We start from the raw sequence: 21,721 nt of genomic DNA on the forward strand, positions 1-21,721 counted from the left end.
AGGCTGTTAGCCCAGCCGTTAGCCTAGCTTCCCCTGCTAGTACTGCTAACTCTCGCCCTGTTAACACTGCCCAGGCTGTTAGCCCAGCCGTTAGCCTAGCGTCCCCAGCTAGTGCTGCTAACTCTCGTCCTGTTAACACTGCCCAGGCTGTTAGCCCAGCCGTTAGCCTAGCGTCCCCAGCTAGTGCTGCTAACTCTCGTCCTGTTAACACCGTCCAGGCTGTTAGCCCAGCCATTAGCCTAGCTTCGGCAGCTAGTAATGCTAACCCCAACTCTGTTAACACAGTCCAGGCTACTAGCATAGCCGCTAGCATAGCTACCATAGCTAACACAGCTAGCAGAACCTCTGCCCCCACAACCAAGTCAATGGTTTCTTCTGTTAGGAGATTCACTGTGGGCTCAGTCTGTATCTCTAGCTTAGCTCCTTCTGCTATTGCTAGTAAGTCTAGGGAGGCTAGCAAAGCTCCTTCAGCTAGCCAGGCTTTCTCAACTAGCTCAGCGCTGTCTGCTAGTTTAGCCTTTCTGCTAGCAAAGCTCCTTCAGCTAGCCAGGCTTTCTCAACTAGCTCAGCACTGTCTGCTAGTTTAGCCTCTTCTGCTAGCCAGGCTTTCACAGCTAGTCCAGCCTTGACTGCTAGTTTAGCCTTCAGCTAGCCATGCTTTCTCAACTAGCTCAGCACTGTCTGCTAGTTTAGCCTCTTCTGCTAGCCAGGCATTCACAGCTAGTCCAGCCTTGTCTGCTAGTGTAGCCTCTTCAGCTAACCAGGCCTTCACAGCTAGTCCAGCCTTGACTGCTAGTGTAGCCTCTTCTGCTAGCCAGGCTTTCTCAACTAGCTCAGCACTGTCTGCTAGTTTAGCCTCTTCTGCTAGCCAGGCCTTCACAGCTAGTCCAGCTTTCACAACTAGTTCAGCCCCGTCTGCTAGTTTAGCTTCTTCGGCTAGCCAGGCTTTCACAACTAGTTCAGCCCCGTCTGCTAGTTTAGCCTCTTCTGCTAGCCAGGCTTTCTCAACTAGCTCAGCACTGTCTGCTAGTTTAGCCTCTTCTGCTAGCCAGGCATTCACAGCTAGTCCAGCCTTGTCTGCTAGTGTAGCCTCTTCAGCTAACCAGGCCTTCACAGCTAGTCCAGCCTTGACTGCTAGTGTAGCCTCTTCTGCTAGCCAGGCTTTCTCAACTAGCTCAGCACTGTCTGCTAGTTTAGCCTCTTCTGCTAGCCAGGCCTTCACAGCTAGTCCAGCTTTCACAACTAGTTCAGCCCTGTCTGCTAGTTTAGCTTCTTCGGCTAGCCAGGCTTTCACAACTAGTTCAGCCCCGTCTTCTAGTTTAGCCTCTTCAGCTAGCCAGGCTTTCTCAACTAGTCCAGCTCTGTCTAATAGTTTAGCCTCTTCAGCTAGCCAGGCTTTCTCAACTAGTTCAGCCCCGTCTGCTAGTTTAGCTTCTTCAGCTAGCCAGGCTTTCTCAACTAGCCCAGCCTTGTCTGCTAGTTTAGCCTCTTCAGCTAGCCAGGCTTTCTCAACTAGTCCAGCCCTGTCTGCTAGTTTAGCCTCTTCGGTTAGCCAGGCTTTCACAACTAGTTCAGCCCTGTCTGCTAACTTAGCACCTAAAGCTAGCACCTCAGCTCTCCCTGCTAGCCCAGGCCCTGTAGCCCCTGTAGCCAATATAGCCGTGTTAGCTACTTCCTTAGCATCCCCTGCTAGGTTAGCCACTGCTAGTTCTACAGGCCCTACAGCTAAACCCTTGGCTTCCTCAGTTAGGAGACTCAGTGTGGTTCCGGCCCTTAGTACAAGCTTAGCTCCCCCTGCTACTGCTAGCAAGTCTAGAAAGGCTAGTGTAACTGAGGGGTACAATTCCCTGACTGTATTGATAAGTATGGTATCATTAAACCACTACCGCTTTATGTACTTTAATTACTGGCCATACAGTACACGATATATGAATATGATGAACACTTCCCACAATGAAATCGGTTCCACACAAAGGTATAATCAAGTATTTAATGGAGCAAAGGGTACATAATATACTTTACATTATTCTTTGAATGCACTTGTAAGGCAAAGGAATGTGCGTAGGCAAATCAACAATGAATGTCCATTCTCTGGTTACGCAGGAGGTAATTATACAACCTGAATCTTAGGGAATTATATCTATGGTACACTAGTAATATAGCGGGAGATACTGGAAGGGTCCCCCTGGTTGTAAGCCAGCAGGGGTAGAAGATCTGTCGGTAGTAGAACGTCTGGTCAACGATGACTAAGGAGACTCCAGGTACAGGAGCCGGTGCAGTAGCCTCTTGATCCACAGACGAATACAGCTGTTCTCCGTAGACTGTAGCTCCACAGTGAAGAAAGCTAGTCGGCCTCAGGCTCTCTGAGGCGCCGACTCGACTTGACTCCTCGCGGGGTAAATCCAACACGTGCAGGCGTCGGCGATTATCCGCTCCATAAATCACAGGACCAAAGCAAATATATTCCAGCCGCAAAGGGCTATGTAGTCGTCGGGTAGATTAATCCAGTGTACATGTCCATACGGTTCTCGTCTAGGTCTCCTCGGGTGAAAGCGCCATGTGGTCAGCCCAGCCTGGATAAGAACTCTAGCTAATACGAGGAAGCGTTGGAGATGCTGGTCACTGTAGAACTTTAACCGCACGATACATTATACACAATAGACTATTATTGACTTAATAGAAATATGTCGCACTCGACGGTATAGCGCCAAACTCTGACAATTCAGTTATTAATTCGCACGCGGTCTCAATGCTCTATTCTGGGGCCAAACAGGCCATACTTCACTGCACGTTGTATCGTGGGTGAGGCTTCAACTTATTGGGTAACATACTAAGGGGCTAAGGGGCTTCTATATTCACCTGCGCCGTATTTATACGCACGGTGAACAAACTAGTGCCAATCTCATTTCTGTCGCGTATCCCTGGGCAAGGCCGGGCATGTCCAGACACATCTTGACGGTGACTTTGAACCTGACTCCGGAGGCCGGTCCCTGGCGCCGGTGGACCGCTGTCCAATAGGAGAATGAAATATTATGGTCTGTAGTAGGCTAAAGGGATATTCCGTGTATATGTACAAGGAATATACAAGGGATATCAAACGATATACAAATACTATGCAATATATATCAATAAATAAATATATATATTCGGTTTAATCTGATCCTTCGTAACAGCTAGTAAAGCCCTCACAGTTAGCAGGGCTTCTTCAGCTAACCCAGCCTCTACTGCCAGCCTAGCCCCTGTTAGCTTAGCCCCAGGTGCTACGCCCGGCCCGGTCTCCACGCCCGGTCCGGCTCCCACGCCTGACCTGGCCTCCTCGACTGGTCCGGCTCCCACGCCTGACCCGGCCTCCTCGACTGGTCCGGCTCGCACGCCTGACCTGGCCTCCTCGACTGGTCCGGCTCCCACGCCTGACCCGGCCTCCTCGACTGGTCCGGCTCCCACGCCTGACCCGGCCTCCTTGACTGGTCCCGGCTCCTCGACTGATTCCGGCTCCTCGACTGATTCCGGCTCCTCGACTGGCCCCGGCTCCTCGTCTGGTCCAGCTCTTCGCCGTGGTCGTCGCCGTGGTCTTCGTCAGCAGAGACCCCCATCCGGGGGTCTGCACCCGGCCCCGAGGTCTGCACGTGGAGTGGTCCCCGTCCGGGGTCCTGCTCCGGGGTTGTCGTCTTCGCGCCTCCGCTCCGGCCCTTCCGGTCCGGCCCCGAGTCCTGCGCCTGGAGGGTCCTTCATCCAGGGTCCTGCTCCGGGTCTGACGCCCACGCCCCTTTGCTCCAGGCCTCCTGACCGGCCCTCCGTCCCCGTTTCCAGTCCCCCTCACCGGCCCTTCATCCCCGTGTCCAGTCCCCCTCACCGGGCCTCTGTCCACGTTTCCGGCCCCCGTTGTCGGGCCTTTGTCCCCGTCTCCGGCCGCCCTGGCCCTTTGCCCCGCCCGCCCTTCCCCGGGTTTCCCTCTGGTCCTGTTCCTCGGGTCCTCTGCTGCTTTGCCCCTCCTGGGTTCTTTTCGCGGCCCCCCGGTCCCGGCTCTCCAGGTCCTCGCCCCCCGTTTTTTCCGGGGTCTCGGCCCCCCGCCTCGCCCGTTCCCGGACGGTCTTACCGGTCGTCTGGGATCCGACCCTTTGGGGGGGGTACTGTCATGGTCCCAGCCAGGGATCATGCTCGAACAATATGAACAGTTGTTTTCTGCCGCCCTCTGGTGGTCAAACGCAGCAGCTCCAGATATTGGACCTTATTCTGGATGTTATTAATGGTGCTGTGTTTTATCTGTTCATGTTGTGTGGTGCGTTTTAGCTTGTGTTTTTAAAAGGTTCACCCCTTTTCACATGTCTTTTAGTGTTAAACATCTTTACATGTTTCCTTAAGGGTTGTTCTTTTTATATATGGGTTCCTTTAAAAGGTTCATTCCCTTTACATATGTTTTTTGTAAGTGTTTAACTTTACATGTGTTCCTTTAAGGTTCACCCCTTTTCACATGTCTTTTAGTGTTAAACATCTTTACATATGTTTCCTTAAGGGTTGTTCTTTTTATATATGTGTTCCTTTACACATGCTTTTATCAATGATGTGAGTTTGTTTTACTACCCTGTGTTCCTCAGCCTAGGCCATGCCTGGCCTTACACCAGCTGGCACTTGTTAGTAATCACAGGGCAGTGTATATAGAGCTGCCCGTTTCTCACATTCCTTGTCACACCATTGTATTGCCTTGTTTCAGTGTATTGTTTCACATAGTTGGTTTCGGTCACGTACTCACCTCTTGTCACTTATATTCCCCGTGAGTCCGTTCCTCTCTAAGTCCACCTTTTTTGCCAGCTTTGCTGTGTATAGTTTGTTTCCGGGTTTTGCAGTTCGCTTTTGTTTTTGCTACCGTTTGTAACGTGCAGGCACGTGCACACATAGAGGTCAAGGAGTGCTTGAGCACCTGCCTTTTTGAGCCTCATCAAAAAAGTGCCCTTCCAACTGAAAAATGTCAGGATAGAATAAAAATATTAGGTAAAGAGAGAGAGATGCCCCATATTCCATAGCAGTTTGCACGGCCTCCTCACCGTGCCTCTCCGCGGACCTATATTTTATGCAGCGTGGGTGGTGATGATGATGATGATGATAGAAACCGCTGTGGTGCATACAGTTGAATGCTGGTATTACACTCATTGAGGGACACGAAGAAGTCAAGTCCGATGGGATTTGGGAATCTCAAATACAAATCGGGATTGGAATAAAAAATGCATTTATATTAAACAATACAGAATATACAGAACTTCTTGGGGTCTGTAGGGTAAGCACTTATTCCCTCCCCCCTGAACATTTATGGAGATGTGTCAGTGATAAAAGTGTCTTTCAAGGATAAGTGAGCTCCTGCACTGATTATTATAGTTATAATATTCAATATTTGATCACCAAAACCCCCCAAAAAACATAAAAAGGGGGCCCCCCGCCCGAAAAGGGCCCTTAAAAATCGTGCTTGCACGCTACGCACGCTCGGTTAATATACACACACAAGTGTAGTGCCCTTTTCAGTCTTTGAGCACCTGCCCCTCTAAAGTCCTGTGCACGTCCCTGGTAACGTGTATCCTTGTCCAATCTGCTCAGTAAAAGCCTGTCACTTCAGTACGTCGTCTCAGCTTCTTCTCTCTCTGCTTGTGTTACCTGCAAGTGGGGTCTCCTCTCCTAACCCACACGAAACCATCACAGTATGAGCATGTATGAGCATGTATGAGTATGCCCACCAATGCCGGTGTGTGAAACCCCACTGAAGTATTTAAAACAGCACAATTAATGTATAAAGCAAAAGGTAATGTACTTCCAGGAAACATTCAAGAACTGTTCTTTGATAGAGAGGGGGGTTATAATCTGAAGGGAGAACTCAATTTAAAAGTTCTTAGTGTACGCACTACCATGAGAAGTCACTGTATTTCAATAATGGAGTGAAACTGTGGAACAGTCTGAATGTGGTGCTAAAGCAATGTCCAAATATGAGACAATTCAAAATGAATTATAAGGAAATGATGTTCACGAGGTACAGGGATGAGGAAGGGATTTGACATTCACAGGTGTTTTTTTATTTTATTTCTTTCATGTTTTACATATATATTTTTTGTTTTGCATATATATATATATTTGTTTTGTAAGGTTTTAAATTAGTACACTCATTTGAGAAGTGAAAAAGGGGTAGGATTAAATAAGTGTATACGTCTTCCTACTCCTTTTCAAACATGTAAATTGGGTTATGTTTTGCTTTTTTTATTATTTTCTTTTATTTCTGAGATCAATGATTTGTCTCGATTTTTGATTTTATATTGTTTGTATTTATTTACATGTTCGAAATAAAGATTTCAAATAAAATAAAATCAAATAAAAAAGGATTAGATTAGATTAGATTCAACTTTAGCACAAGTAGCCTACAGTACAACAAAATTATGTTGGCATCTAACCAGAGGGCAAAGTAGCAGTTATATACTCTTACTGGCCAATCGCGTCTCGCCAGCCCCTGGAATCTTCTCGGCATGTTCCAACGGCGCGTCAGGCCTGTCCTGGGGTTTCCTCGTCTTTTGACAGCAGATCGAGGGACGTCGTGCGATGTTTAGCTATCGGGCTAACTTGCGCCCAGGTAGCATCTGCGCCACTAGGCATAACAATGCTGGTGTTAGTGATGCTGCTCGAGTTGTCCTGGGAGACAACCGAGTTGTGTATTGGCGCAAGGGGCAGGATATCTGGGTAAACGTTGTTGTTTTCCCGGTTATCCTGGAGCGCACGGCTAACGTTATGCTATGATGCTGGGTTACTGTTTCTGTTTTGATTCCCCGCTGAGGGCTGTCTTTTTAGAAAAAGGTCTTCCCTCCTCTTAACCATTCATGCTGACGGTCAATCGGTGTCTACTGTTGGGAGTATTGACGGGGGCTTGTTTACCTTTTTCATGGGTGAATGGGCTGAGGCCTAGGGCTGGTGTGCTTTTTGTGAATATTATGAATGGTATGCGGGACTGGTGTTCTCTGGTCTGCATCCCCTTAACGTTGTGTGTATGGGCTAGCCCATTCTGCAGTGTATTGGTGGTGTTTTAGTTCATTTATTCATTAACCCCTTCATGGGTGCACACCACAGTGGAGGTTACTGGTTGCAACCACCATTGGTGCTCCGTGTTTATGAAGCAGGTGGCATCAGTCCTTTGCCTCTGGCATGTTGAAACAGTGCCCCGCCCGGCCGACGCCATGAGGTGAGTCGGCCCGGCGGGTGGCTGGTGGGCTGTTAAGCCTATACCGCCACGGTATAGAATTAGCAGCGATTAGTAACTTTGTTCGAATTGCTGTTTTTTCTGTCAAAAATGGTGTCTGGTGGTGGGGCCATGAAGGCCAGCCGACGTAGAAACATTGTGCGAGGTTTTGACGTTATTAGCTTTGACCTAGCCGCAAGCTATAACCGCAGGGAGGGCTAGGATGCTGTCAACGCTTGTTTACAGACATCTTGGTTGGATTAGTCTCCCTTTGAGGGGATGAGAAGTTAAAAAAGAATTTTTCCCTCCTCAGGGCTCCCCTCTCCGCAAAGGAACTTTGGTCTTCCGCTGGAGCGCGGGCGGTATTTGACCTAGGCCCCACACCGCCTCACGCCGCGCAGCCAGAGGTGAAAGCACGGCTTCGCCAGCGGCTGTAGCGAGGCCCACGACCGTTTCCCCTGCCTGAGGTACCCTGGGCTCAACGTCAACAGGTGTCCACAAGGCCGACAGCCTTGGCGGGCGAGGGATCGGCTACATTGGATAAGCACGCCCTAAAAAAACGTCGCCGTCCGGCTGTGTGCAGCCCGCTCTCCGGTCACTCCCTCCCCCAACACCAGCGGAAAAGGGGCTCTGATTTGTTTCCTTTGGCTGCAGGCCGCGTGTCTTCAATGAAGCACAAGCGGCCCCACGTTCGCTTCTCATGGGGACAGGGGCTGACACCCAGTTGATGGCTGAGACTGGGTCTGTCCGAGAGAATGTTGTGCTGTCAAGCGGCTCCCATGCCACACGTTCTGCGTCTGTGTTTGGTTGAGCCTGGTGTTACGTCTGTCAACTACAAGGGTTGTCAGCAGGGGGGCTCGAGACCTTTTGAGGCAAACAGTGCGGGCTTCCCCGACCTCGCCTTCGCCAGGCCGGGTATCACGTTGATGCCTCCCACTCCGGAGAGCCCGCTGTGGTCTGGCAGGCACGCGTGATTTGGGTGGTAGTAATATCACTGCAGGGATACGGTGTGTAGGAACCCATGGGGGCCTCACACCTTGCATGTCCAGCTGCAGAACAACTCCTCAGCATGCTGGAGGGGTGTTCAGTGGGGGAGCTTTTGTCACCTAGTATGATGTCAGCTTCCCCCGTATCAAACCGGGCCGCCTATCTACAGTTCCTAGCGGACCAGCGCCAAATGGCGGCGGGTGCGTTTGGGAGTATCATCACATATGGTTACAGCAGTACCATATGTCGAGGTGGATGGAGAGAACGCTGAGGCGGGGACTTGTGTTTACACAACCCCACCCGTTTTCAGGTTTGGTACAGACCCTATTGTCAGGGTCACCAGCAGTGACAGCTCTGGTTAACGAGATCCAATCTCTGTGGGCGAAGCAAGCCATCATCGTCGCGTTTTCCTCCCGGTATTCTCTGGTGCCCGAGAAATCGGGAGGGGGGGGTGTCAGACCCATGCTGGACCTGTCCCATGGGAAGGTTCAGCATTTTGGACCGTCTCCTACCTGTTGAACACTGTCAGGTGGGGGCCTGGTTCTCCTCCATAGACCTGTAGGATGCGTATTCGCATCCCCGATCTTCCATTCTAGGGCTTACCTACGCTTCCTTTGCAGGGTTTAGCGTATGAGCACCAGGGGCTGCTGTTCGGCTTTTCTCTGGCTCCCCGCATCTTCACCAAGTGCATGGAGGCCGCACTGGGGCCTCTGCGTCGTCAGGGGTTATGAAGTGTATTCTGCCCTGACGACGTTCTGGTCCTTGGCGGTCAAGGTGGATCGTCAGGTCTCATACCAGGCAGGTGGTGGAATTCCTCACCAGCCTGGGGTTTGCTGTAGACTGGAAGTAGAGTACTCCTCTTCCCAGTCAACGGGTGGAGTACTTGGGCTTATTCTAAGCTCAAGGTCTATATGGGCATCCCTCTCAGAGCATGTTATCGACACGCTCGGGAGGTTCCGTCCTAGGACGGTTACAGCGCTGTCCGTGATGCGCCTGCTCGGTATGATGGCATCTGCTGATTCCGTGGTCCCTCTTGGCCTCCTCTTCACCTCATGAGGAGGATACGGAGGTGGTTTTCCAGTATGGAAATAGACCCTGTGAGAGGCAAGTGGAAGCGGCTAAGGTTCCCTTGTCAGTAATGGGGGACCTCGCCCTCTGGCTGTAGGCTGTCACACATCACGGTCTTCACCGACGCCTCCCTCACTGGGGATGCGTCGGGCCAACGCAGTAGGGGGCAGCTGGCAAGACCATGCTGCCCGGTCTGCGCTACGTTCAATATGTTGGTATTGAAGGCGGTCCTTCTGGTCCTCAACCGGTGTTTTGATCAGGACGGACAATACGACGTCAGCGTTGTATATCGACAGACAGGGAGGAGTACGCTCCCCCCGTCTGCACCGGGCGGCGGTCGGCTGGCTATGGGCGTTCTCCATCTGCGCAGCCTGAGGGCTCTCCACATCCCGGCAGGGTGAATGTGGGTACAGGGTTGATGTCGCGGGGCGGTTCTCACCCTGACAAGTGGGGATTACATCCGGACATAGTCGGGCAGGTCTGGGACCGATGCCGTGGCCGCCTGGGATTCTGTACATTTTCCCCCCCATACATCTGATAGGTCAGTTGTTGGTGCGGTTACGTCGGGAGTGCAGGACCTTGGTCCTGTTCGCGCCGGACTGGGGCACAGCTGTGTGGTTCCCGGTCCTGATCCAGCTCTTGTTAGCCCCGCCGTGGCCTGTTCCTTGGTCGTCGCGGGCCCTCTCTCAAGCGCACGGGTCTCTGTGGCAGTTCCCTGTGCTGGGCCAGCCGCTGATGGTTTGGCTGTTGAGAGGGTGAGTCTGGAGGGGATGGACCCTTCTGTGGTCGACACCATCCGGAACGTGCATGCTCCCTCCACGATCGCGGGTTACGCTGGTAGGTGGTGTATTTTCCAAGAGTGGTGTAGAATGGGGGGCTTGGATCAGGTGTCCTGCCCCCTGGACACTGTCCTTTCCTTCCTTCAGTCTATTTTGGATAGACTGTCGGCTTCGACGGTGAGAGTATATGCCGCGGCTATATTCTCTTGTCATGTGGGGTTGAGGGCGTTACGTTGTTCAGCCACCCTCTTGTGAAGCGTTTCCTGCTTGGCGCTCGGCTCCTTAAGCCGGTGAAACGTTCTCTGTCTCCGAGTTGGGGCCTCCAACTGGTCCTTGGCCGGTTGTCTGAGGCCCCGTTTGAGCCTCTTGAGCAGGCGTCTTTGGAACAGCTGTCTTCAAGACTGCGTTCCTGCTGGCCATCACCTCCGCTAAGCGCGTGGGTGAGCTTTGCGCTCTCTCGGTGCGGCCTGAGTGCTTGTCTATTCGTGTCAATAGCGGTGCGACTCTGAGGCCTAATCCAGTCTTCGTGCCAAAAAATATCCGGAGTTCTTTTCGCTCCAGGGATATTGTGGTTCAGGCGTTTCATCCGCCTCCTCATGTGACGGATCATACTGGGTCTGCGTTGTGTTTGATGTTAAATGAGAATGTCCCGAGGGGGAGTCGAACATGGGGCTCCCATGCCGCGGGCGACGACACAGGCCGCTGCACTAAGAAGTGAATTCACTCCTAACTACCGTACCTATGCGTCTGTTAAACCTGTTATGAGGAAGTGAGTTTAACTTACCAGCCCGTAATGCCACAGTCACTTGTCAACACCCCTGTTTCTGTGACTGTGGATAAACTCACGGGCTTCCCTGTTACACTCACGCTGGTGAGTTAAGGCCTCTGCATGCTACAGAAACTGCAAAGCAACTGCAACACAACATCGACAATGCAACAGTGTTGCAGACACTCTGCCTTTATGTTTCTGCAACATCGACACGCAGCCTATGCAACAGTGTACCCCGGATGTAGCTAGGTTCCCTAGATAGATGAAACTTCCCATCTCAACCAACCCATTGATAACAAGCAGAAAAAGAAGCATCATTTATACTTCCGGTCGGGGGGTTTCAAAATAAAAGAGCGACGTCTAAAAGCACCGTAAATGCGTTTATTTTGTACATTATCTAACGTTAACACGAACCTAAACGAATCTATAGTTAGTTTAGGTTCGTGTTAACGTTAGATAATGTACACAATAAACGTATTTCCGGTGCTTTTAGACGTCGCTCTTTTATTTTGAAATCCCCCGACCGGAAGTATTATAGTGTCTGTTGCTAGCAGCTTAACTTTTGTCGGCCGGTTCTGTGCTTTTTCGAGCTAACGTAACGTCATTAGTTTCCAATGGAGAGGAGAGAAAGACCTCGGCTCACATGCAGCTCAAACTACCTGTTGGAATAAATTAATTGATTGATGTTTAACTTGTCCCTGTGTGTGTCCAGTCATTTCGACTAGCAAACGTTTTATTTAACGTTACCTCAGGATACCATTGTATTTAGTTGGTTAGCTATGTAGCTAATGTGGATAGCATTTTGAATAGCATCAATGCTAGCTGGCTGGCTACAGCTTTATTTACTAAATTATGGAGGCTTTTTAATCGTCAGGGTAAGAGAGGATTTGTCATGATCAACTGAAGGCGTATACTATGGAACAATATGTGCTTGGGTTTTCAGAAAAAGGCCAGCTATGTGACGCTAATTATTTAGCTAATATTGATAGCATAGCTTTCTGGCTACGGCTCAACACCATGCCATGGGGATACTATTTCCTAAATTGTGGAGGCTTTTAATCGTCAAGGTAAGATGATTTGAAGGCGTATGCTATGGAAGTCCCCTGCAGCTCCACTTTGTTGAAATGTACATAACTAGGGCTATACTAGATAACCACCGGTTAATTACATAATCCAACATATGTGTAAGAAACATATTCCAGTTAACGGTATATATTTTTAATGATTCGTTACGGCGAAATCAATACTTCCATTTGTATAAATTACATTAACTCGAGGATGGTATGCCTATGGTATTCCTCCCTGCTGGACCAATATTATTCTACAGCCCCGCCCCCATTCGCTAACCAACCAATCACTGCTACGCAACATCAACGCAAGGTTGTTCAGATTAGATTTTGGGGAGAGGTACGCAACATCCTCACAACACACTCTACAAGACCCTCTACAACATGTTGCGTTGAAGTCGTGCTGATGTTGTGTTGCATTTGCGTTGCAGTTTCTGTAGCATGCAGAGGCCTTTAGAGGCGCACCTTCACCTGTCGTGTCCAGTCCGGGCTTTGGGGGTTTACCTCAGCCGGACTCAGGACCTCAGGGCTACCGATCAGCTCTTTGTTTGTTACGGTGGCTCTCGCGCTGGTAAGGCACTGTCGAAACAGCGCCTGTCACATTGGTTGTGCGAGGGCATTGCCCTTTGCTACACGTTGGCTGGGCTGACCCCCCCCTGGGGGTGTCAGGGCGCACTCCACTCATGGGGTGGCGGCCTCTGCCGCCTTGTTAGGGGGGGCCTCGGTGGAGGACATCTGTGCTGCGGCCTCCTGGTCCTCCCCAGGTCCCTTCGTTAGGTTTTACCTCATGGACATGACTGGGGGTTCTGTTTCCCAGGCGGTTCTGAGGTCTGGGACCTCCCCTGCGTCCCGGTTAGCAGGGGTGTGTGGGTGTGTGCCACGAGGTGATGTGTCACACGTGGTCCCGCCTGTGCTGTGCGTTTTTAGGGGTCTCTAGTTCCCTCTTTTTCGCACTTGGGTGGATTTGACTGCCGCCCCCTCTTCGCTAGGAAGGGGGGGTGACGGGACTCCCCTCCCCCTGGTGGTAGAGCTTTCGGGCCCTCAGGGGGTACATGTGTCGGGCCACGCGTCTGCGCTGCCCCATATCTCAATGGCGAAGAGCGAGACGCGATTGACCAGTACGAGTATATAACGATAGGTTATTTATATAACCTAGTTATATGAGTACTGGCTAAGCGTCTCGCTCTTGGCGCGCCCTGAGGTCCCTTGGTGGGGTTTTTCTTGATGGAAAACTTTTCCCGAGGAAGGGTGAGTGTGACCACGCCTGGTGCCTTATAGGGGTACACCGGGGCGAGGCCTGGTCAAGTGCATGGGTGTTTTGTTTCGTTAATGAAGTACAGTAGGTACTGGAGATGAGGTATATCTCAATGGCGAAGAGCGAGACGCTCAGCCAGTACTCACATAATCTTTAAGTGCATAGCAGTATACAGTGTAAGAATGTAATGTGAATATGTCTGGTATAACAAAGCTATGGAGTAAATATGCTAAGCTAATGTATGTACAGTATTATTATATACAGTGGTACACGTATGAATACACTATGGTAGTAAACCATACAAGCCAGTGGTTTAACTAACTATATAAGAGTATGGGATGTATACAGATAAAAACACAAGTATATACCGTATGTTCAGTGTGGGTTATGTACACTGATATATACGCACACACACACACACACACACACACACAAAAGTGAGTTGAATCATCTTACTTTTATGAAACGTCTCTGGTCCTACTTATTTGCATCTAGCCTGCGTGTTCTCATGCCCTTCATTTTAAAGTGAAGCCCACACACTGGCACCCTGCTGCAAACCTCTAGATCACTGTTATGCAAAGATAGCAAGATCATTATTCACCAACGGCAACTGTGAACATTGCACAGGTGGCTGACTTTTACTTTGTGGCTGACTGCTGGAGAGCATTTGGACATAGTGGCCTTGTGTTTTCATGGCGATTCAAGTATGGACTAGAATGAACATTCAGGGTTTACCACAGCATGAGATGAGGCTCACCTCTGTATGAGCTCAGCCCTCTGAAGATCCCATTACAAGGGGTCACGCCCAGAGAGACAGATGTGGGGGTTTAGCATTGCCCTAGGCCTAGACACTGACTGAAAAAAACATCAACATCATTACTGTGTAATTTATCCTGTGTACTGTAATAATTTACCCTGCGTGATGACATTGACACAGTGATTATTTCTACTGCTGCATCGATGCCTCTTGGTAATAAGGGGGTCATCACTATGTTCCCCGGGTCCTATGTTCCCCGGGTCCTATGTTCCCAGATTGATTAATTGAACATTTTATACATTTTTATTATTTTATTAATTATTAATGTCCGCCATGTTTCAAACTGGTTAAGCTTAGCCCTCTTTCGAAGTTGGTTAAGGTTAGAGTTTGGAATCAGGGCTGGTGGTCTGACTATCTATCGCTACCGGTGAACATGGGACCCGGGGAACATAGACATGCTCCCGTAATAAGGTCCTCAGGAGTCACTCACTGAGGAATAATCTCCCCCTGTCAACTGCGACAGTGTTGGCCAGGTAATTTTGCTCCCAGGGCAGCGTAATCTATTTTGTAATCTGCACTTACAATTGGCCGTTGGCAAGCAGATTTGTCCAATAGGAGATGTCCTACCCCAAACCCTATTGTTTTTCTTTGATTTGTATTAAAAAACGAATTTCCAAATAAATATTTACCTCTGTTATACCTTCATCTGTTGTCTTGTTGTGTTACTGTTTTGGGAAACTGTGGAGACTATTCCAGGTCAATTTCCTCCACCTGTCACAATATCCCCAATGGGGCACGGTGCCATGTACTCACTCACTCACTCAACCCCCCACTCCACCACAAACAACTTCATATGTACTGCATACAGTGTTATTACACCAATATGCAAAGTGCAAGGGGGTATTGTAATCACGTGTGTCCAAGTGTGTGGTTTCTCTGTCTGTCTGTCTGTCTCTGCTATAACCGGGGTTGTTAAAGTTAGAGGTTCTATGTAGGATTGCAAGTAACTGTCTAACTGCATATATAACTGTTTTCCACTAGAGGGCGCTCTAGGCGGAGCCACTCATGCTACCACCAGGTGGCGAGTATTTAAAGAGATGTCTCCTCCCCCTCTACCTCTTTCCCACCTGCCTCTCAGAGAGAGAACTCTAGTACTGCTGCTTACCATGTGAATAATAATAAACCATGCCAAAGGCTAAAGATAGAAACCATGCCTCTTGACCATATTATTGTTGCCCCATAGCCAGATTCTGTCAACAGGTTATGGGCCCAGATCACGCAGGGGCAAAATAACAAGGGTAGCAAGTTTAGCTGAAGTATAGGCTAGGTTGGCGCCGGGAGCACCGCGTGGCTAGACGCTAGGCCAACAAGAGCTAAAGCTACGCCTACCATCAACCAAGAGGATGGTGACCAAGGGAAGGAGCAAATGGCCCTCATTCAATGGGAAGGCAGAGGACTACGAGCTCTGGGAAGAGCGCATGTTATGCTGCATGCACGGTGTGGGACTGAAGACGACGATCTTGACGGCCCCCACGGGAGACCTGACGGCGGAAGCACAAGCCCTGGACGACAAGCATAATGCAGACGCATACTGTGAGTTAGCGTCACTGCTCGACGACACAAGCTTGGGGCTGATATTCCGCGACACTAAAGACAAAGGCCAAGAAAGCCTGGGGGTGTTGAGAGAGCATTATATCGGGCAAGGAAGACCCCGAGTCGTGGCCCTCTACATAACACTAACAGGACTGAGGAAGGGGCACACCGAGACTGTGACCGAATACGTCATCAGAGCTGAGCAGATCACGACGGCATTGAAGAGTGCAGGAGAAGCACCAAGCGATGGGCTAATGATGGCGATGGTGATGAGAGGACTACCGGAGCTGTACAAACCGTTCACACTCCTGGTAACACACGGTTCAGCGGAAAGTTCAAGGCCAAGTTACGAAACTTTGAGGCCTCAGAAGATACCCACCCAGCCGCCGCGGAGGCAGGAGAGAGGAGCGAGCGACGCCAAGGGAGAAGACCAGGCCCACGGCGGAGCTGGCGTGTTGGCGATGCGGAGAGAAAGGCCATCGGAGAGGTGACTGCACAAAGACTGTCTGGTGTAGCTTCTGCAAATCCACGGGGCACACAGACAGAGCGTGCATGAAGAAACACGACCAGAGCGCGCGATACGCGCATGGACAAGATGACGGCCATGGACGAGACGGCGATTACAGACAAGATGGCGGCTGTGGACAAGATGGCGGCAGCGGACAAGATGGCGGCGACGGTCGACGTGAGACGGATCGAGACGACACCCGGAGAGTAACGGGACAAGAAGACTTCGCTTTCGGGGCGCAGACAGCGTGCGTCGCCAGGCCGGCGCAGCTGCAGCGGGCCCAGAGGAAGGGACTGATCGTGGACACAGGTGCGTCGTCCCACGTCATCAACGACAGGAGTTGGTTGAAGTACTTTGACAACACTTTCCACCCGGAGAGACACAGCATGGAGCTGGCAGACGGGAAGCGCACCTACGGGTTGGCGCAAGAGAGAGGAGACGCACAGGTATGCCTCACGGACAGTGGGAGGCGCCGGCGTACAGTGACGTTAAAGAACGCTCTCTACGTACCATCGTTCCTACGAGGACTATTCTCTGTAATAGCTGCTACTGCAAACGGTGCCAAAGTATTCTTCGATAAAGGTAAATATTTTCTTGTAGAGCCTGACGGTACACGGTTTAACATAAAGATGTACCAGAGAATGTATTATCTGCAAACAGAGTGTAATGACAACGACAAGTGTAATGATAATAATGATATGTGTAGCGTGACGGTCAGTCACGATATACAGACATGGCATGAGATTATGGGTCATTGTAATTACGAGGATTTACTGAAACTGCAATCAGTGACAGAAGGCATGCAAATTGAAGGTGAAAAGCGTAGACCTGACAAAGAATGTGTAGTGTGCAAAACGGGGAAGTTTACTCAATCGAGAAACAGAAATCCCACAGGAAAAGTAAAGGTACCACTCGCGCTAGTTAACACGGATCTAACCGGTCCAGTAAGCAACGAGTCCATAGGAGGCTTTAGATATGTACAGTCTTTTACAGATGTGTGCACAGGGGCAGTGTTTGTTTACTTTCTCAAAGCAAAGAGTGACACACTCCAGGCCACGGAGAAATTCCTGGCAGACGTAGCCCCTTATGGTAACGTAAGATGCTTGAGGTCCGACAACGGAACCGAGTTCACAAACAGAGAGTTCCAAACACTGTTGAGAAGGTACAAGATAAGACACGAGACGTCATGTCCATATCCACCACACCAGAATGGAGGGGCAGAGAGGGAATGGCGCACCATTTTCGAAATGGCTAGGTGTAAGCTAGTAGACAGTAACTTACCTAAGAGTCTATGTCATTACGCGGTGCAAGAAGCCGCTTACACCAGGAACAGGTGCTTTAATAAGGAAAGAAGTGTAATCTAGCTAGAATGCACCAATTTGGATCAGTGTGTCATGCTTACCTGCAGGACAGAGGAAAGCTTGAGTCCAGATGTGAAAAAGGACTCTTTGTAGGGCACGACAAAGGAAGCCCCGCTTTCCTAGTTTATCATCCCGGTAAAGGGAGAGTGCAGAAACACATGCTAGTCAAGTTTGTCAAAAAGACAACATGTGAGAGCGAGACACAAACAGAGAAGCCAGAGCTGGACTCCAGAGTAAGGTGTGAAGAAACAGAGACACCTCAGCCCAGTGTACTTAGCACGGTTGTGCAGAAAGACAGTCAGCCACCCCCAGAGGGCGATGACGAGGAGCACCCGAGGGTGACGTCACGTGCCCCAAGCAGTGGGAGGTATCCCTCAAGGGAACACAAACCCCCAAAGTATCTGACAGACTATGCCCGGAGAGGAAGTGACGAGGATGACAGTACACTTACCACCATTGATTACTGCTACAGGGTAGTCAGTGGGGTACCTCAAACCTTTAAAGAGGCCATAGTGTCCCCTGAATCAAGTAAATGGGAGAGAGCAATGGATGAGGAGATGAGGTCCCTAGAGGACAACCACACCTTTACTCTAACCAAGTTATCAGAGGGCAGACAGACAGTGGGAGGGAAATGGGTGTATTCAATCAAGGAGGGTATTGAAGGCCACGACCAGTACAAAGTAAGGTTCGTAGCTAATTGCTTAAATGCTGAAGGAGGGTACTCCATGTTTAAATACGGATGGAGGGTGGCTACACTGCTTAAATGCAGGAGGAAGATACTCCAGGTTTAAATACGGAAGGAGTAGAATCCAGGTTTAAATACCTGAGTGGATTCCATGTTTAAATACAGAAATGGATCCCATGTTTAAATACAGAGGTGGATGATTTACCATGTTTGAAATGATTTAATTATGTGGAAAAGATCCTGAAATGTTTTGACTGATGTAAAAGATGTATAGAGAAGCTGTGGGTAGCCTCATTTGTTTGACAACCTGTACTCGCCCTGACCTATGTTTTGTAGTGAGTAAAATTGCCACAGCATTTTGCTCACCCCACAGAGGAGCATTGAATTACGTCAAAAACATGTTTTTCATTATCCCAAAGGTACACTAGACGAACAGCTGTGTTTCAGAAAGGGCAGCGAGGGTTTAGGGCTTAAAGCCTGCAGTGACACTGTCAACTTGTGAAGCCGAATGTATGTTTCTAGCTATGACAATGCAGGAATGTGTTTATCTAGAACAACTGCTCGAAGTGACACCTATGTATATATGAAGACTGTTGTTTATGAGGACAACCAGGGAACCATTGTGATTGCTAGGAACCCAGTGTGCCGACATAGATGTAAAGATGTCGATATAGGATATCATTTCATCAGATCTGTCATCAGAGAAGAAAGAATGACACTGATTTATTGTCCAACGGACGACATGGTAGCAGACACTATGAGAAAACCTGTTTCCAAATTGAAATTGAAGAGATTTGCAGAGGTCATGTTTGGTGTGTAAATATTGACTGCCATATTCTTTTTGATGTTCTGGATTGTATTATTTTCTTTGTAAATTGTTTTTGGAGAAGTTATACAGTGTGCTATACAACCCTAAGTGGGAGTGTTAAAGTTAGAGGTTCTATGTAGGATTGCAAGTAACTGTCTAACTGCATATATAACTGTTTCCACTAGAGGGCGCTCTAGGCGGAGCCACTCATGCTACCACCAGGTGGCGAGTATTTAAAGAGATGTCTCCTCCCCCTCTACCTCTTTCCCACCTGCCTCTCAGAGAGAGAACTCTAGTACTGCTGCTTACCATGTGAATAATAATAAACCAGGCCAAAGGCTAAAGATAGAAACCAGGGCCCTCATTCATCAACGTGTTCTACGCACAGATCTGTGCTTACCCTGTGCGTACGATCATTTCTAAGCAAAGAGTGGGATTCATCAATTTCGATTTGAACTTGACTCCGTGCTTACATCTACGCACAGGTCAGACCAGGCGTACCTGGCGCCCAGTGGTAGAATATATTATTACAACAAGGAAATGAGCTTCTGTGCATAATAACACTGGCATGTTCTGTACGAACCGTAGTTCATTATAGTTCATTGTAAAATAGCAACAGTAGTGTAATTATGGTCAAAACCCTATAAATAGCATTTGGAATAATAGATCTTTCTCTCAGAATGAATGCAGCATGGTTTATATAGCGTTATCGGAATATACAGGGTGTAGGCTACTGACTGACTGCGCTCCGCGTAGCTTGATTGATTGATTGATTGAAAAGTTTATTAACAGATTGCAGAATGGGTACAGTACAGTACAGCTCAGTACATACAATTGTTAATTGGGGATGCAGACCAACTTTCGTCTTGTTTACATCAGGGTCCCCCATTTTCAATTCATCATAAATCATAAAGCTCAACTCGTTATTATTTTGCGCAGACCGCAGAAACACGGGAACGTTTTGATTATATTTAAAAGGCTTTACGTTAAACGAAACAAGTGGAATTTCGAAGCTGTAAGCAGAATACAATTCATATGAATATAGTGTTCTTCCCCCTTTTTACTGTATAAGAAAGAATAGAAAACGCATTGCAATGACACCAGATAGTGGACAGACTATGTATATGATGGGATTCAAGTTCGCGTTTTTGTTGATCGGCATGCTGTCAGAGTATGATATCTTCAAACATTCTAGAACATTTGTCGTCACAGATCATGTCCTAATAGAACATAGGCTATGGCATGGATCGTGATATTGTGTGGACTGTAATTATTACTGTACCGGTACCACCCATTGTGACAACAGCCTTGTGAGTCCCGCACACAAACATGATGGAATTCAAGTTCATGTATTGAAAGGCAGGCTACATCATACATGCAGTGAGATTCATTGTTCTTGTATATGCTCTCTATTATTGTTTATATAGGCTACCCAATACTGACATCAAAATAGATTGTAGTATGCCTCTAGAAATCATATGCAGCAGGTAGAAAATTGACGGGAGATCCATCGCGATTTGGAATAAAATAGAGGAGAACTTTAATCCCTGGGTATTAATCAAACAACACGGGAAAAGGCAGTCATATTCCAGCGCTGTATTTATTAGTGTTTGCGCTGCCCAGGCAGCAATGGTTAATAGATATCATATCCGACATCACCGTAAGTGTACACGTCTGTCAGCCTGTCTCATGACACGCTTCCCTCGGCTTAGTCCATTTTTCCACATTTCATGGGTGTATTCCATTACCGTATATGGTTAATCGGGGCGTTTCTGGTATGCAAATACGTGAAAGTGTGCACGAGCCTCGACGCAGAGCCAAGGTGGGATTCATCAACACGGAGGAGCATAGAGCCTGCGTACGCACGTGTGATGAATCCCGACTTCCCTGTGCGTACACTAGTTCTACATTCCGTGCTTACGTGTGGAAATAGAACATGTTCTACGCACAAATTGATTCATAAACGTACACTGGATTAATCTACCCGACGTGTGGAAATAGAACATGTTCTACGCACAAATTGATTCATCAACGTGTTCTACGCACAGATTTGTGCTTACCCTGTGCGTACGATCATTTCTAAGCAAAGAGTGGGATTCATCAATTTCAACTTGAACTTGACTCCGTGCTTACGTCTACGCACAGGTCAGAGCACACTTAGCTGACGCCCAGTGGTAGAATATCGTTACTACGCATAAGCACTCCTCAGTTCTGCATTAGTTTCAAGGCGGAAATAAGCTTCCGTGCATTAGTGTTCAACTTCTGTATGACCCGTAATTCATTATAGTTCATTGTAAAATAGCGACAGTAGTGTAATTATAACGGGCTCACACGCGAACAAGAGGTTGGCCTGCTTGTTTGGCACGGGGGGGGCAGACGCAAAACACCAACCTCCAAACGCGATTAGATATTGTTTCAAATAAAAAGCAAGTTATTTTGTGTGTCATGATTCCAAATAAGATTGGTCACGAAATGCTTTCTACTTCAATTTGTTGGTTAGAATAGATGACCTCCGTTGAAACTTCACTGAGACTAACAGTCTATTTGTGAGCTCCCGCACAGATGTGATGATAATAATAATAACAATAATAATAATAGCTTCATTTTATATAGCGCCTTTCAAGAGACCCAAGGTCGCTTTACATAGATATGGGGGGGGGGGGAATAACAAAGTAACAAACATAGTGGACAGACACACAACATATATATATGATGATGGAATTCATTCAAGATCCTCTCCACCCTCGGGTCTTTGCCACCGGCACGGTCCATCGTGATATTGGAGATGGATCGAGCAATAGACTGTTACTGTAGCTGTCAAAGCTCCATCACAAATGCAGTTATGTGAATAGAAAGGGATTCCACTCAGTCAATGTTGCG

Source organism: Notolepis coatsorum, assembly GCF_963971535.1.
Source record: "Notolepis coatsorum genome assembly, chromosome: 3".
In the NCBI taxonomy this organism is placed as follows: Eukaryota; Metazoa; Chordata; class Actinopteri; order Aulopiformes; family Paralepididae; genus Notolepis; species Notolepis coatsorum.